Consider the following 11,843-nt stretch of genomic DNA (forward strand, 5'->3'; position numbering starts at 1 on the left):
GCTTCAGCTACAGGCTTATTCCAGAAGACAATGTACAGTTTAAACAAAGGTCTTATAGGATGCCTATATGATAGTTTCATGACCGGAGAGATAGAGAAGAGATTGGAAGAGAACCTGGAATGTGGATTTTGATGACTGAAGAAGCATAATTATGGTTCTGGAAAGAAATCTGCTTTTGTTTCCTTGGATGTGCTCCATCTCAGTTGTAAGACAGATCTTAAAAATACTCCACCCAACTGAGGACAAGTTCCAAGTAGTTTTGGATGCAGGCTATTCCAACCAATTTGACAAAGCTGATAGCCTGCTTCGGATGCTTCAACTACAAATGCTGTGCTATGCCACCAGCTTTGCAGGCTGTCAAGATAATCAAAATACTGGATGGGAGCCTTGCATTCAGAAGCATTTTTTTTAAAAACTCTTAAAATAAATTAAATAATAAAAATAAAAATGATTAAATTTTTAAAAATTTGATAACCAGATCAAATAAAACACTTAAAGTATTATCATAGAGATTTTCTGCTATTTTTAAGCAAAGGGTTAAGATCTTGACATGAGTCACAAGGTAATGTGGAAATAAGTGAAAAAGCAAGAAAGGGACAGTTTTGGTGAATTTGCAGATTTCCATTCATCATGATCCAACAAACTTACATCTGCATCTAGTGATGCATCACCTTAGAGCAGTGAGGCAAAAAGATAAACAAGTACGAGTATACTAGAACTTACAATTTTAATGGTCTACAGGCCTCCGTAGTGTTCCGAGCAAGTTCCAGTTTTACGGATGGCTCAAGTCCATAAGTAAGAAAATAAACAAAATTGCCCAATACAGTAACCGTACCTGCACGATGAATGATGCTGATGAAGGCCAATTAACATGAACATCTATCTACCACCTTTGTCTACCTAGCAATAATTGTACAGAATCAGAATGTCCCATGCTCCATGGGTGATTTCAATGGGCTTGAAGTATTAGTGGCTATTACATAGTTAAATTGTTGCGCAGATGTAAGTAGAAGTGATTGCTTGTCTGTTTCCAAAGCTCTTAAATGGCCGCCTGCAGTGAAACTGGCAGCCTGTGTTCTTCAGTGATAATGATGTCTGATTACTGCAGAGAGCTTTTGTCAAGACTGTTTTATTTAAGGGTGTTTATTGTTGTGTATGGATCCACAAAAGTCATGCTTTTGTAATGTGAGGAAATCTGGCACAAACCCTTTAAGGTAGTTGAAGTGATTCTGGGTGGCCTCAGCCAGACTGCGGTGTTGGTAGTTTAACAGGGTGTGGATACAACAGTGTTCTCAAGTGTGAGAATGAATATTACAGGAATATGGATATACTGAGTTGCCTGGCAGTCGGTGCTCCTCCATTTGAGAACCAATAGCAGGGGAGCTCGTGCTGTTGCTGGAGTACATGCAGAATAAACATGTTACAACCAAACAACTTGCTGCTGTAACTCATACGTCATCCTTTACAAGTGTACGGTCATATCCAACAATGACAGGAGACCTGTTTTATAAGTGGAAAAGCCGTTGCACCATAGCAGTTCCACTCTCTCGACCTCAGAAGTTCGGTTCCAGTGGTACGAACGAGTTTCCATTTTTGCTTTGCTAGGAGGAGGTTCCAGGAAAATGGGTATATAAACACTCATCATGCCTGCTCTCAAACCATTGCAGTCTCTGATTTGTCCAGCTGTTCACATGGCTCCCAGAACTGGATGAGCAGAAATTCACTCTAATGAAATACTGGGAAAAGCATTTGGTCTATAATAAAACCTGAAAACGGGCCAGCTTAATTGTTACATTGGTTCTATATTTGACCTTTGATCCTGTGATTAAATACACCTTCTCTCCATCACCAGTGCCAACAACAACTATCTCTGTGGCAGTGATCAACTGCAGCTGTGTCTCTCCGCTGTTGGAAACCTCCAGGCCTCAAAATACACATCTGAGTTCCCATCTTCCACACAGCTTAAACTTGTGCTGAACCAGTTCCAGGCATCCTAGTTTTTGCACTGTTCTGTTCACCTACCACTCAGCATTGGTTCCCAGTCCAAGGACATATCAATTTTATCACCCAGGTTACAAATACCTTCCTTACTGTAACCCTAAAACTGTATGTGTATCTTGTATACCCTTGAATTTAATCAATCTGTACTTGATAGTTGTGTTTTCAGTCACCTTCCAAATTCTGATGTTTCCCCCTTTCCTGTTTTAAGATCCTTTCATGGCTCAACGCTGTTTGCTACTGCTCTTGTGAAAAATTCATGGATATTAACACTCAATAGAAAGGCAAGTTATCATTAAAAAAGGCAGAAGTTTGTACTTTGGCATGCTGGAAACAATGGTTGGGAGTACGTGTAATTTGCTAGGGTACATTAATTTTCTGTGCTAAACAACAGTATTGGAAATTTATCATTAATTAACTGAGACTTCAAATTATTAACTCGACTGGCGGCAGTTACCATTTTGTTAAAACTGAGACGTTGGTTCTGATTGAGCAAATAAACAAAAAAATAAAATAAAGTTTGCATTAATTTTGTCATCTGTGCCTCTGTCAGTTACATATTAAACAGTATCTTTCTGCTTTGCTTCTCTTTCCTTTCCTCACCGCTGAACAACATCACTGAAGATCTGTAGAATATTAATTCTGCATTTCCAGCACAGTAGCACAATTGGCAGAACTGTTGCTGCACAGCTCCATTGGCCCAGGTTCAATACTGACCTCTGGCCTCAGCTGAGTGGAGTTTGTAAATTCCCCATTGATCACGTGGGCTTCCTTGAGCTGTTCACATCCCAGGGATGTGCAAGTTAGTAGTGCAAATTACCGTCAGGCAGGAGGAACCTTAGATTCCTTACCATCTGCTTCAGGAAATTATTACCCTATGACCATCAGGCTCTTGAACTAGTGTAGATAACTTCACTAAGCACCAACCCTGAACTGATTCCACAACATGGAGACTCGCCTTCAAGGACTCTACAGCTCACGTTCTCAGTATTATTCATTCTTTTATTTGCACGATTTGTCTCCTTTTGCACATTGGTTGTTTGTCAGCCTTGTCTATATATAGTTTTTCATAAATTCTGTTGTATTCCTTTATTTTCCTGTAAATACCTGCAAGAAAATGAATAGATGTACTTTGATAGTAAATTTACTTGACTTTGATTAATTGACCACTGTAAATTGGCCCTGTAGGTGAGCAATAGAATCTGGAGAGACTTGATGGAAATATGAGGAGAACAAAATGGAATCAGTGTAGGATCAGTATAAATGGGCACTTTTTGGTTAGGGCAGACTCTGGGCAAAAGAGCTTGGTTCTGTGCTTGGTGATAACTCAAGATCACTGCAAAGTTTGAAACATATTTTTGCCAGTATTTGAGCAATTCTGTAACCATTCAGCCTGAGTCACCTCTCACTCTGCTTTACTTTTCAGCTCCCTGTTCCACGAGGCTGACTCGTCTCTGCGATGAACTGAGGCTGTGGGCTGCAACAGGCTCCTGGACCGGCTGTGACTGGTTTCGTGGCTGTGGACTCACTTTCATGAACTTCAGTTCCAGTTGTTACTTGCTTTCTTTTATGGTTTACGCGGTTTGTTTTTCTCCTGCACATTGGGTGTTCGACAGTCAATTTTTTAAAACGAGTTCTGTTGTTTTGTGACTGCCTGTAAGGGGATGAATCTCAAGCTTATATTCCGTATACATACTTCAATAATAAATGTACTTGGTATTTATGTGTGTTCCTGGGTTAGAGTACACTCCTTCTATCCAGGCATTATTATTTTTATTTGGAAACAATGGAGAATGTGCATTCCCAGGGCAGCAAGAGGCCCTCCTCAGAGCAGCATCCTATTCTGCTGGTGTTCATTTCCTTTTTCTTTCACTTATTTCTCTTTCAATTTCTCCATCTGCTCTCTTTTCTCAGTCACTCTTTCATTTTCTTTCTCTTTTTCTGTCTCTCTTTCCCTTTCCTCTTTCTCGCTTCCTTTTCTTCCCTTTATTTTTGAAAGATTGAGCTGAGTCAAATTTATTATCACAAGTACGTGTGTGCAGAGATGCAATGAAAAACTCACTTGCAACAACCTCATTGTTCTTTCCTTCTTTCTTGCTTGCTCTATCTCCTCCCCCTGCCTCACTGTAAACCTCAGGCCTGCTCTTCCTCTCTGACATCAATACTGAACAACATTTTCATAAACACAGTACTGGTTTCATTTTGTTCCCCCTTTTATCTCCTGCAGTGCCTCCCTGTGATGAAGGTACGGCTTTGTGACATACACAATGACATAGCTGTCTTTTGGTGTTCTTAAGTACCACCCACGTACGAACTTTGAGAGGACATTAACAATCAAAAAGGGCTAGCGATATGTCAACCCTATTTTACATGTGAGAAAGTTCAGCTACGTTTCTTAATCTGGTCATGATTTCAACCCCTTGCCTATAGTCTTATCTGTTTATTTTTATTGGCTTATTTAAATAAGACAAACAACAGTCATAGACTTATTTTTTTAATGCTCAAACACATGACTAAGATCCATAAGCAAAACGTTATGCCTGGGGCTTGTCTCCCACTTTCCCACGCTGTTCCCCTGTGTAGATCCTGTAATTTATAAGCTGAAGGTGTATTTGAGAAGCATAACTGCCAGTTTATAATAAAATGCTAGTAATTTATTAACTTCCACTGGACCATTTGCTTAGCCTTTCGGACAGGATAATTGACAGCAGAGCCTGAGCTTATCTCTCTCTGAACATAATGACATTAGCAGGAGTGTACAGGGTGTGTGAGCTTACAGAACTTGATGGATACAATCCAGCCCCCTCCCTCCCCTGCAGTGTTGCTCTCTGGGGAATGAATGGAATGAGATAATTGCAAAGCAATGTCAGGTTGGCAGCAGCTCCACAGACTGATTAGCCCTTTGAATGAGCTGCCATTAAAAGGCCTTTGGCAGAGATCAAATCCAGATGTTAACCAATTGAACATCGAGGAGGACAAATTTTAGGCAATTTCAATGGTAACAACAGCAGTTTGCAATGCACAGCACCTTTAATTGTCCCAGTGTTTGTGGCAGGAAGATAAATTGTGCTAAACGTGACAATGAGGCTTATTACAAGATATTAGAACAGGTGATCAAAAGCTTGTTCAAAGTGAGGGTTTAAAGAGCATCTTAAATGAGAGCACAGAGAGAGCCTTCCAGAACTTAGCACAAGGTTAGGTAATGTGTAGAAAGGGAAACGTAGGGGTTGTCCAAGGAAATATTACAAATGCAGCCAATACCAGGCATCCAGTCCCATATCAACATTACCACTCTGTTGGGGTAGCTGTAGTTTGCCCAAAGGCAACTCATTGATGGAGGAGGCAGAGGACCAGATACTAACACACACTGTAATACACCCTTCATCACGAAGGGTCTTGGCCTGAAACATCAATTGTTCACTCTTTTCAATAGATGCTGCCTGGCTTGCTGAGTTCCTCCAGCATTTTGTGTGTATCACTTTGATTTCCAGCAAATGCAGATTTTCTCTTGTTTGAGAGAGGACCAGATAGACAAGGAGTTCAGAAGATTTTCAGGGTTTCAGAAGACAGGAAGTTTTCAGAAGGAGCAACATATTGGCAGCAGTTAGCCTGATGAGATCAGAGGACCAAGGACAAAGAGAAATAGCCGATATTTATCGAAGTAATTTGGGGTGCCCTACAGGAATGTGAAAGGCACTATATAAATGCTACCTTTTTAACTGTCCATTTTCTCTTTGTGTATTATAGGAAGTAGCAACTCAAAACATAATTCAAGCTAATATATTCATACAAGGGATATCTTTGGTTTGAAATTCATTATATAAAAGCATGGGCTGTGCCATGATTAAGTAGAGGAGCTCTGTTTTCCATGAGAGCAATGCTTCAACCTGTGCACTGTGCACGATAGAATCATTAATCTGGGGTCTTGTGCATGTAATCATGCATAAAATGCACACTATGCCCCAGTCACATGAGAAGTGCAAACGTCTCTTCCAGGTTTCCTACCGTGGTGTGGGTTTTTATATGGACCAGAGTTTCAAAACCGGGCTGCTTTGTGGAAAGTTTGCCCCTGGTGGCTGAGCGATAGGGAGGGAAAACCTGGGCCTCTGGTGTTGACGGAACAGAGCAGAGATCATGTTGGGCAGTGGTCTCTAGGAAACATAGATGGATGCCCTTTACAGAGGGGTGACCTGAGGGTGTGCTGGAGGAATACTTGAAGGATCAAGTTGTTACTTGAAGAATACTTGTTGGACTTTCCGGCAGCAGCCCAGGTGGGGATAGGCTCTTTAACAAACACCGAAACAGGCACTAAGTTTGGAACCCTCTTAGTTCATGAAGCACATGGTCAGGGTAGCAAAATTACAACAAAGGTGCTTGCTAAATAACATCACTACATATCCCCGTGGCCATTGTAAGTCTGTCAGCAGATGGGGAATTGTTGTATCATTTCATGAAGTGATCTTGGAGTTACCAATTGCCTTCAGTAATTAGGTATTAAATTAAATATAGGGCACTATTATGTGATACCAATTCCTAGACTATTTTATCGTGTTAGATGACTGTTGGGGTGAAGGAAATCAGGCAAAATGCTCAGAGGGTTGGGAGTTCACTTGTCAATAATTCTGTCCACAGCCTTGTTATACATGATGTTTAAATGAATTAGTCCCATCACAAGACTGTTGAGAGAGCTATTCTGTGTCTGGTAGTTCAGAGCAGGTGAGCAACAGACTATTAGTTTTCCTCAGTAGCTTTACCGTCTGGACACATATGGCTCCATGTGACAACTATCCATTGCAAAACTGGGATTATTTCCCAACTGTTGACGGAAGTGATAGGCATCTGTTGGCTCAATGTAACCGATCCCGTGAAAATGCCCTGCATTATCGGACTCTGTGAGACCTCTCTCGCTCGAGGGACATCTGTTGTTGACTGCGGTTAGTTTCAGCTAAGAGGACAGCTGCAGCATTGGAGGAGGTGGAAGATATGTCTGATATTCTGCAGTTGTTCACTCTGCTTTTGCTAAACTTCTGACACGGGGGTTTTCAATGTAAATCATGTTTTGAGTAGATTGAAAATGGCAAAGCACCATTGTGGGAACTTGCCTTGTTTATAAGACGAATAATGACATTTTCAAAGTTCCAATGTAAAGGATTATGTGAACCTCTTCTTTTGCACAAATGACCTGAAGAATATGTAAACAGGTCTTTTCATCTACAATGCTTTCCTTATGAGTATGTATTCTTGCATTAAACAATGTACACACATTATGCTTTCAGACATAGGTGCAGAATTAGGGCATTTGGCCCATTGAGTCTGCTCTACCATTCCATCATGGCTGACTTATCATTCCATCAACCAGATTCTCCTGCCTTCTCCCCATAACCTTTGACATCCCGACTAATGAAGAACCTCTCAACCTCCACTTTAAATATACCCAAGAACTTGGCCTCCACAGTCATCTGTGGCAATGAATTGCACAGATTCACCCCATTCTGGCTAAAGAAATACCTCCTCAACTCTGTTCTAAAGGGACATGTATTCTGAGGCTGTGCCCTCTAGTCCTAGACGCTCCCACTGTTCGTAACACCCTCTCCACATCTACTCTGTCTAGTCCTTTCAATATTCGATAGGTTTCCATGAGATCCATCTTCATTCTTCTACAGTCCAATGAGCACTGGCTCAGAGCCACCAAATGTTCCTCATAACTCTTTCATTCGCCGGGATCATTCTCATGAATCTCCAGTGCCAGCACATCCTTTTGGAGACAAGGGGTTCAAAACTGCCCCCAATACTCAAAATACAGTCTGACCAATGTCTTATAAAACCTCAATATTACATCCTTGATCTCAGCATTATTTCTTTAATCATTTTATTTGAATGTTAATTAAAATGAAAGAACTGTTATCAGCTCTAACGTTCATAGAATTGTAATTGCTGGCATTAAGTTGTATCTGTTTCTAGTTATGTACTCAGCATCAAACAATATACAAAACCACTTGCCCACTGAATCTGTCCTGGATTTCTCAAGACATGTTCAATTAGGAGGAGCAAGTCCACAGGATGTACTCAGTAAAATAATTGCAATAATGAGCTCAGCTTTCAACAAAATGGCAGATAGGGGGGAAGTCATGGAATTATTACACTCCTGTCACGATCAGAGAGAAACAAGAGAAAATCTGCGGATGCTGGAAATTCGAGCAACACACACAATGCTGGAGGAACTCAACAGGCCAGGCAGCAGCTATGGAAAAAAGTACAGTCAATGTTTCGGTCCGAGACCTTTCAGCAGGACTGGAGAAAAAATGATGAGTAGTAGATTTAAAAGGTGGGGGAGGGGAGAGAGCAACACAAGGTGATAGGTGAAACCGGGAGGGGGGGGGGGGGGGATGAAGTAAAGAGCTGGGAAGTTGATTGGTGAAAGAAATACAGGGCTAGAGAAGGAGGAATCCAATAGGAGAGAACAGAAGGCCATGGAAGAAAGAAAAGGGGGGAGGAGCACCAGAGGGAGGTGATGGGCAGGTAAAGAGATAAGGTGAGAGAGGGAAAAGGGGATGGGGAAAGGTTAAGGCTTTAGCAGAAGAGGGATATGGGTTCAAATCCCACTGCTGGCCAATATCCCTAAGCAATTCTAATGAAGTGTTTCATTGTAGGATCTGTATTCCACGTGAGTCAGTAAACTGAGGACTTGCTTCCTCTCTCAGGAGAATTGATACCTTCACACTACTTTGAAGAAGAGAAGGGTTGTTTCACCTTTCCCTGTCATGTTCACCGCTTCAAAGCACCATTTCAAAAGATCAGCTGGTCATCGTTTATTTCTGCATTTGGAAGCTTGCTGTGTGAAAAATGCCTTAAGGACTCTCTACACTGTAAAAGCACTACAATCTAAAGTACTTAGTTAACTGTAAATCACATTGACATTGGGAGAGAGAAGGTATAAATTAAGGCGTCGTCCTCTCCTTGTCAGACCCTATTGCTGCTGTAAACCCCACATGACTCCTGCTTTACTACAGAATCAACTTCTTTCCTTCATGAGACCAAGACTGTTTCTACCCACAAATGCATGTCAGATGGATTACCTACTGGGAAGCTGTTTAGTGACCTAGTCTGGCTAGGAGCAGAGGTAGTAGGCCAAGCCCCATTTTAATTTATTTCGGGTATGGATTGGGGTGCGAAAGGTTAGGGTGAAGTGGTCTCAATTCACAACTCCATCACCTGATGGCTGCTAAAGGAGGTGCAGTGGTCTTGAAGTGGGGAGATAGCATAAGTCATTCAAGGCCCTTGGAACCAAAGAACTCTTTTCCAGTTCTAACAAAACTCTTTTTTTCTCTTCACAGATGCTGCCTGATTGGCTGAGCATTTCCAATACCTTCTACTTTGATTTCAGCTTTCCAGCAGCTGGAACTTTTTGATTCTAAGTACATATAAGGCTATTTGTTCATAAAAATTGACTAAAGTTAGCTATAGTCTACAAATGGAAGTTCAAGGTTTTACTGTTCACAGTTCACTTAACAGGAATGATGAAGCAGTTGACTGAGATTCTGCATTATGTTGGAAGCCAGTGGAGTGGCAGATAATGTTTTTAACCAAACACCAAACAAATATTTACTGAAATTTTGATCAAGTATAATAATCCCCTGGAGCAACAACATTAAATATAGAGCAAATCAATGGAACTTTGAGTATTTGTGTAAAGGCAATGTGGAATCTTAGATTATTTGTGTTGTCGTTGTTCTGTGTCAACATTTGATCATTTAAGATAAAGGCATATTTCATATTGATTTGTACTGACTTAGAAATCTTTCATTTATCTTCACATAGTTTATAAGCACTGATGCACGTATATTAGATAAACCTCTAATAGGTTCAGCTTTTGCATCTGAGTTCATGAAAAAACTTGGCATATTTGAGAGAAGGAATGGCATTTGGGTATTAGCATGTTGACACTGTGTGTGGTCCATACTTAAGAGCAGTTTGTATTTGTGACATTGTATGCTGTGCATTATCTTGTATCTCAGTTCTATGTGCTGCAATAACTTTATGTAAATCTGTAGAGTATCCCATTTAGATCTGATCAGAACATTGGGTTAACTATAGTTTTATTGACTTGGCCAAAGAAAATAGACCGTGCGACACGATGGTTTGGCTTTTGCAAACCATTTGGCTGAGAATATGACTTAACTGTAAATGGGCTATTTTGTTTATCTAACTGCAGGAAGGAGGAGAAATCATGCAAGAGGTTAATCAGAAATCCATCAACCAGTTCTGGGAGAGGATGAGAACATCAGTGTGCTTGATCTGCCAGTAGATTTGTAGGATTTTGCATGGTGGTATCTCTCCAGTGCCCTGAGGTTCCTACTGTTGGTAGTGGATATCTCAGGAAGGCAGGGATCATACGTGGTTGTTAGACTCCCAGTTTCGTGCTGGATCTGAGGTCCTGATTTTCAAATATCTTTTTCTTCAAATGGCTCATTAAAGGCAATGGTAAATCTCATCACTGATGTTTGCCTTTGCTGAGAGGTGCAGGAGTTGGTCCACGTTTATCGTTATTGTTGTAGGCATGGGCAAGTTGGTACAGGACCTTTGTTTTGCAGAAGCTCACATGTGGTTTAGTGAACGTGTTGATGATGATGTTGAATTCAGTCTCCAAACACACTCATTGTCAAGTGATGCATGCTTGCAGCAGATCAACTATGAAGGTTGTTTGGCCTTGGTCCTACAGTGGAGTAGATGTAGATTGAACAGTTATGCAGATTTGTACTTTCCAGAGGGAGGTTTGTTGGAGATGGGATACAGTGTTGAGGTGAGAAAGATTGAAATAAAGGATGATGATATAGCCTTGCTTGACACCAGTCTTCATCAAGATTGGATTCATTATCAACCATTACTTAGAATTACAGATTGCACATTATTGTGAAATAAGCATACTGTAGGCTGGGAATAATTGAGGTTATAGAATAGGTGAGATAAATAATGAACAGTTTCAGATTTCACAAATTACAAGCTTAATTAATTTGTTGCTCATTGTGATCTCTGAAATTTCTTAAGCACAAAGATGAATAGTTTTATCTGCCCCTCCCCACTGCAGGAGCCCTCAATCCTAGTGGTTCCATACGTCAACTCCTGCCCAATCCGGTGATGGCTGCACCAACTGCTCACCTTGTGACTCAAAATAATGCATGTTCTGTACCTCCTGTCTTATTCATCAGTTTCCAGGGAATTGTGTGAGGTTACTAGTTAGTCCATTCTGTCACCTCTCTTCACCATGTGTTCCCGACTTTAAAGAGATACACAACTCCCACAGCCAGGAAAGATTCACCTCCATGTTTTGTTTTATACGGCTTCCAGTAGGATGGCAGCACGCATGGTTGCAGCAGCCTCTCTGGGTCCAACCATAGGTATAATCGTTCATCTTTTACGCCCCTCTTACCATTTCAAGACTCTGCTAGATGTTAAGAACATCAAGTACTGCAGGTCTACCCCACTAGTGAGTTGCAGGACGGTGACAGAGCTGGGCTTGTGTACCAGGTTGTCACCTGGACATGTGTGGAAGTGGTGTGCGGTCCAACAAAAGGTGCAAATGCTTGTCTTGGATGGTGCTATTGTACAATATTTAATTTATGCACTCTATTTCTGTCTGTGTAATTCACCTGTAGATTGGTAATGTACAATACTGCAAATTCGGTTCTCGGGTTCATTGACCAGACAGACAGTGGAGGTGCTGCATTGTCTCGGTTGCTGTGGATTGGGCCCTCATGTCACTATGTTATCTGTTGCAGCTGCCTAGCAGTGCTGACACCGGAGGCGGTGTAAGAGAGTCGAGGTATCTGTCAGCACTCTGGAATCCG

At 41.2% G+C, this 11,843-nt stretch overlaps 1 long non-coding RNA gene across 1 annotated transcript in view; it reads left to right on the plus strand.

Annotated features, from left to right (window-relative positions):
• The window catches only part of LOC140735643 (uncharacterized), a 61,728-nt gene extending 58,027 nt beyond the window's left edge, over positions 1 to 3,701 (plus strand). Inside the window, exon 3 of the long non-coding RNA XR_012100787.1 lies at positions 3,425 to 3,701. This is a non-coding gene — a long non-coding RNA (uncharacterized lncRNA). The remainder of the gene's footprint in view (positions 1 to 3,424) is intronic.
• The last annotated feature ends 8,142 nt before the right edge of the window (positions 3,702 to 11,843 follow it).

Source organism: Hemitrygon akajei, chromosome 11, assembly GCF_048418815.1.
Source record: "Hemitrygon akajei chromosome 11, sHemAka1.3, whole genome shotgun sequence".
Classification (NCBI taxonomy): domain Eukaryota; kingdom Metazoa; phylum Chordata; class Chondrichthyes; order Myliobatiformes; family Dasyatidae; genus Hemitrygon; species Hemitrygon akajei.